The 6,003-nt window shown below is 32.2% G+C and overlaps 1 non-coding gene across 1 annotated transcript; it reads left to right on the top strand.

The window, feature by feature from the left end:
• The first annotated feature begins 5,610 nt into the window (after window positions 1-5,610).
• Window positions 5,611-5,682, top strand: LOC114675223 (small nucleolar RNA SNORD45). Its single transcript, XR_003726313.1, has one exon. It is a non-coding gene; the product is annotated as a small nucleolar RNA SNORD45 (small nucleolar RNA).
• Window positions 5,683-6,003: the final 321 nt, after the last annotated feature.

The raw sequence follows: 6,003 nt of genomic DNA, 5'->3' as shown, positions 1-6,003 counted from the left end.
CTTGAGTCCAGTTATTTTGTTCTTGCTATTATGATTAAAGTTGTGATGAAAATAACTGCACGAATTTTTGAGGGAAGATATATATACATTGCTGTGGGGTATATTTCCAGGAGATGAATTATTGGCCCATGGGGTATGCATGGATTCAGCCTTTGAAGATATTGTGAAACAATTTTTGGAAATCGTTATACCCTAAACAACAGTTAGTGAGAGTAGCATCACATCCTTGCAAACACTTTTGATTTTATTCATTTTGGTGAATGTGCAGTGTATGTTATCGTTTCAATTTGTATTTCCTTATGAACAATAATGTTAAGTATCTTTACATATATTCATTAGCCACGTAAACATCCTCTTTTGAGAACTAACTATTCCAGAGTTTTACTCATTTATCACTGAGTTGTCTATCTTTTACTAGTGGACTTGTAGAAGTTCTTTATATTATGAATGAGTCCTTTTACAGATATATTTCTTGAAAATATCATTTCTCACACTAGAACTTATTTTTATATTTTCCTAATGTCTAATGGTAAACATATATCTTTAATTTTAATGGAGTCTAGTTTCAATGTGTAGATGTATATATTTTTCTTTGCATTTAGTGTTTTTTGTGTTTCATTTTAAAAATATTTTCACATTCTAAATTCATAAGGGTATAAAGGTTTTCTCCTGGATATTTTTCCTTTTACTCCTCACAATGCGAACTATAGTCACTTAGTGCATAATGTCATATAGTAATCAGGATCCATTATTTGCATATTAATATCCAAGTGACTCAATAATATTAATTGGAGATTATATTTTTTCTTTATTGAACTTCAGAGTCATGCATATCATAAATCAAATATTTTTAAAGTATCTATAGTTTCTATTCTGTTTTATTGGTCTAATTGCACATCCATATTCTTAATTATGGGAACTTTATATTATATCCTGATAAATGATATGTATATTATATATACATATACTAATCACCTGAATGTGAGATGTAAGAAGATATAAACAGATAGATAGCAAAGAAGTTGAAAAAAATGATCAATACAATGTATGTGCATGTATAACAATACCATAAAATTGCTTAGCATTGTTCTCAGAACGTGCTTTACTTTAATAGTCTTTCTTTTTAACAGTTTTATTATTGCTTACAAAAGGCCCTTGTTGTAATTATGTCTTGCTTTGTAATTTAAAGATTAAAATTAAAGCAATTCAGCATTAAAATTATTTATTTGCACTTAAATTTTAATATTCTGTCTCAGGCAGAAACATATTTTTTATTTAGAATATCTTGAAACATTAATCACTCCAAGGCCTATATCTGCAAGATAAACTAAGAGTAGATGAATTATGCTATTTCATTTTAATACAAATGATACAAGATATATCTTATGTACTACATATATATTTATTCCATAATTGAAGGTACATATTTTTCAAATTCTATTTTGATAACGGATAATTATGCCAGAGTTAATTCCCAGCAATTTTTTTTTTCTGGATGGTACATAAGATAATGGTAAATCTGAAAATGATTGGAAGTTTAGATTCCATGAAATATGATAGTTAATATTTAGTTTTGCTTCTAAACTTTTTATTTTCTTTCCTTTTCATACCACCCTCATTTTTCTCATTTTTATCTTATCTTTTCACATATTTCTCATGTTTTCCATCTATTTTTTACAAAATGCATCAGAAAATTAATGGCAGCAATATTCATAGGAGAAGTATTTGAAACAAACCAAATATCCATCAACAGGGGTATGGATAAATATGCCACTCAATGTTCATATTAAGTAAAATTCTACAACTATTTATTTTGTTGGAGTGATGAATATGTATTGATAGAGAAATATTAGCATATTTATAGGCAAAAGGAAGTGAGCAATAATATTTCTTTTATAACCTAAGTTTGGGGAAAATAGGCACATTTATGTTTAGAAAAACAAACAAAAAAAAAGGGTGGTACACCAAATAGTTAAATTTGCTTACTTCAGAGTTGCAAAATTGGAGAGAAAAAATATGAATCCATTAATTTTCACTTTTTAATATGTAATGTGTATTAATTTCATTGACATTTTATCAAGAAGAATGGCTTCTGTTTAAATTATGTAATTCATATTGTCAAAAATAAAGTCAGATTGTAGTCCTCAACAATATTTCCAAAGTGTACTTCCATGGCCATTGGAAGCCAATGGAATTAAAGCTAATAAAATTGAAGTCACTAATACATTAAAAAAATCTGTCTACAATTATTTTCTTATACATATGTTCTTTGCAACAGATGCACAATTATTTCATTGAAATTTAATCTGCAAATTTGCTCTAAAATAATAAAAAGGTAACAGAGAAACTGTTATGAAGTAGAGCATAAACCTCAAGTAAAGACATATGAATGCTATGAAAACTTTCTCCCTCCTTTTCTAAATGTCAGGTTAATATTGAGTACTACATGATATCACCCATAAAATTATTTCACCTTAACCTATCCTGTTAAAATACCTTTTAAATTTTATAATTTACAGTTGTTCTATAAATTCTTTTCTAGAGCTCAAAATAGGAAGAAATATGAAATTGAAATTACTGAGGTCAAACAAATTCTGAGTATCAGCAAGAAATATTTTGTGTTTTGCATTTGTAACTGTGTGCTCAAAAACAAACAAGCAGAGGAACAAAAAGGTGCATGTTATTTGCTAGGAAAAATGTTGGAATATTTATTCAGTTATCCAGCTAATGGTTCTTCATCATTCTTAAATTGTCACTAGTCCTCTGAAACAGAGTTTTTTCTTCTCTGAATAAGGGCCAATTTTTAAGTCCAGATTCCTGAAGAAAATTAAAACCTTGTCAAAAATTAGATACATTTCTTTTTTCCACTCCATCTCTATAATCCACATTGATACACCACAATTTCGTAAATTCTTCACCTGTAGATAATTAAATGCTCTTAGTATTAAAGAAATTTTTTTTTCAGGGCAATTAACAAGTAAATACTTATTTTTATTCCAGGTGTTCTGTAACCTGATGGTTTTCTGAAAACTAGGCAGCCCTACACCTATGTCCTCTACAAAAATTTATCTGAACCAGCGCGGTGGCTCACACCTGTAATCCCAGCCTTTTGGGAGCCCGAGGTGGGCGGATCACCTGAGGTCGGGAGTTGGAGACCAGCCTGACTAACATGGTGGAACCCATCTCTACTGAAATAGAAAAATTAGTTGGGTGTGGTGGTGCACGCCTGTAATCCCAGCTACTCAGGAAGCTGAGGCTGGAGTATCACTTGAATCCAGGACGGGGAGGTTGCGGTGAGCCCATATCACGCCACTGCACTCCAGCCTGGGCAACAGAGAGAGACTGCGCCTCAAAAAATAAAAATAAAAAATATATAAGAAAAAAATTGGAGCTTTATGGACCGTGCTTCTTTAAAATAAGTAGCCTCAGACATGAACCACTGTTTCTATGAAGCACTGTTTCTATGTGAGTCCAGTATCAAAAGCTGTGCATCACTCGAAGTATCTTAGTGTTAGTGGTTGTATATATCCATTAGTTTTGCCTTCTCTTTGTGTAATTCACAATTTTAGGGATAATTCCAAACTTTCTGAATCAGTTTCCAGTTAAATGATCCACTACTGGATCAGAAGTTTCACTTTCTGTTTGTTTTTTCTTTTTTTTTTTTTTAGAAGTTGATGACTTTATGTGATGAAAGCTGTGCTTTCTTCTTCAAAAGGGATGTTGTATATTAAAAGATATCAAACATAGCTCTACAAAGTATTATCTCAAAACCTTTGGATCTACAATGCTGAATATTAAAGGACAGCTCACTTTACCTGCCACTCACTTTCTTACTGTCTGGAATGTTGACAGTAGGCCAAACAGACACAAGCATCATTTCTTGCTAGTTTTCTGCATCCCTTCCTATCTGCCTGCACACCGGTTACTAACTTGCCAATTCAGCTTCTTGGCACTTGTGACAGTATCTGTAGCAACCAGCATGTTCATATTATTTGATTTTTTACAATGACCATGCATTTTATTTTACTTTACAAGGATGTTATGGTTCCAAAACTGCAGAGGCATTTTACAACATGTATTTATTGTTGTTTCCAACCACAGAAACATCCAAATCATTCTATATTTTTAACTTAAAATTTGTATGTGGTGTAAGATAAGGGTCCAATTTCATAATCTTGCATGAAGATATCCAACTTTTCCAAGACCATTATGCAAGAGACTATTCTTTCTTCATTGTCGATTTGCTCACCCTTGTCAAAGATCAGCTGACTGTGAATGTGTAGATTTTTTTCTGAGATCTCTATTCTGTTCCATGTGTCTGTGTCTGCTGTTATGCCAGTACTAAACAGTTTTGACAAATGTACATTTTTAATATGTTTTGAAATTAGCACGTGTGATGCCTCTTGCTGTATTCTTGTTCAAGATTACTTTGGCTATTTGGGGCCTTTCTGATTCCATGTGAATTTTAAGGTTATTTTTTATGTATCTAAAAAGAATACCACTGGGACTTTGATAGGGAATAAAGCAAATTTGTGATACCTTTGAGTTGTACGGACATTTTGACAATATTAGTTCTTCAAATCAATAAACATGGAGCATCTTTGCATTTATCTGTGGCTTCTTTAATTTTTTACATAATTGTTTTATAATTTTCGTGTACAAACCTTTCACTTCTTTAAGTTCATTCCTAAGTATATTTTTTGCTATTTTAAATGGTATTGTTTTGTTAATTTTTTTCAGATAGTTCATTACTATTGTATAGAAACCACTGATTTTTGTATTTTGATGACATCTTTGCATGAATTAAATACTTACACCTAAGAGGTGAAGCCATAAAACTGCTAGAGGAAAACATAGGAAGAAAGATTCTTGGCATTGGTCTTGACAATAATTGAACATCACATCAAACACATAGGCAACGAAAGCGAAAAAAAAAAATATATATATAGACCTGTGATACCACATCAAAATAAAAAACTTCAACACAGCAAAGGAAACAATCAACAAAGTGAAGAGACAACCTATAAAATGGAATAAAATATGTGCAAACCATATATTTGATAAGGGAATAATATCCAAAATACATAAGGAAATCATAAACTCAGTAGCAAAAAGATAAAAACCCTATTAAAAATGGGTAAATGACCTGAACAGACATTTCTTGAAAGAAGACTGATACAAATGGCCAAGAAGTATATAAAAAGGTGTTCAACATCACTAATTCTCAGAAAACTGCAAATCAAAACCACGATGAGATATTACCTCATGGCTGTTAGAATGGCTACTATAAAGAAACAAAATACAAAAAGTGATGGCCAAGGTGTGGAGAAAAGGGAATTTTTCTACGCTGTTGTTGGCAAAGTTGGTGCAGCTGTTATGGAAAACAGTATGGAGGTTCCTTAAAAAGTAAAAAATACAACTACCTACCATATGATGTAGCAATCTCACTTATGTGTATATATGCAAAATGATTGAAACTAGGATCTGGAAGAGACATTAACACTCTCACATTCATTGCAGCTTTATTCACAATAGCTGAGATATGTAAATATTATAACTGTCCATCAATGGATGAATTGATTTTTTAAAACGTGCTATATATACAACATTGGTCAATAATGTAATGACATGTATTAGCTGAATCCAAAGTTGATGTGAATTCTAAAATTACACCAAGACCTTGGGGGAAAAAAAAGAAAAGATATGTAAAAAAAAAAAAAAAAAAAAAAAAAAAAAAGTGCTATATCTACGACGTAAACCTGTGGCCCGGCACAGTGGCTCAAGCATGAAATCCCAACACTTGGGCGGCCAAGGCGGGTGGATCACCCGAGGTCAGGAGTTCTGGACCAGCCTGACCAATATGGTGAAACCCCGTCTCTACTGGAACTACAAAAATTAGCCAGGCTTGGTGGTGTGCACCTGAGTCCCAGCTACTCGAGAGGCTGAGGCAGGAGAATGCCGTGAACTCCGGAGGCAGAGGTTCCAGTGAGCGGAGATCGTGCC

The sequence above is a fragment of the Macaca mulatta genome, chromosome X (assembly GCF_049350105.2).
Source record: "Macaca mulatta isolate MMU2019108-1 chromosome X, T2T-MMU8v2.0, whole genome shotgun sequence".
NCBI lineage: Eukaryota > Metazoa > Chordata > Mammalia > Primates > Cercopithecidae > Macaca > Macaca mulatta.
This window is presented reverse-complemented; position numbering and strand designations above follow the sequence as displayed.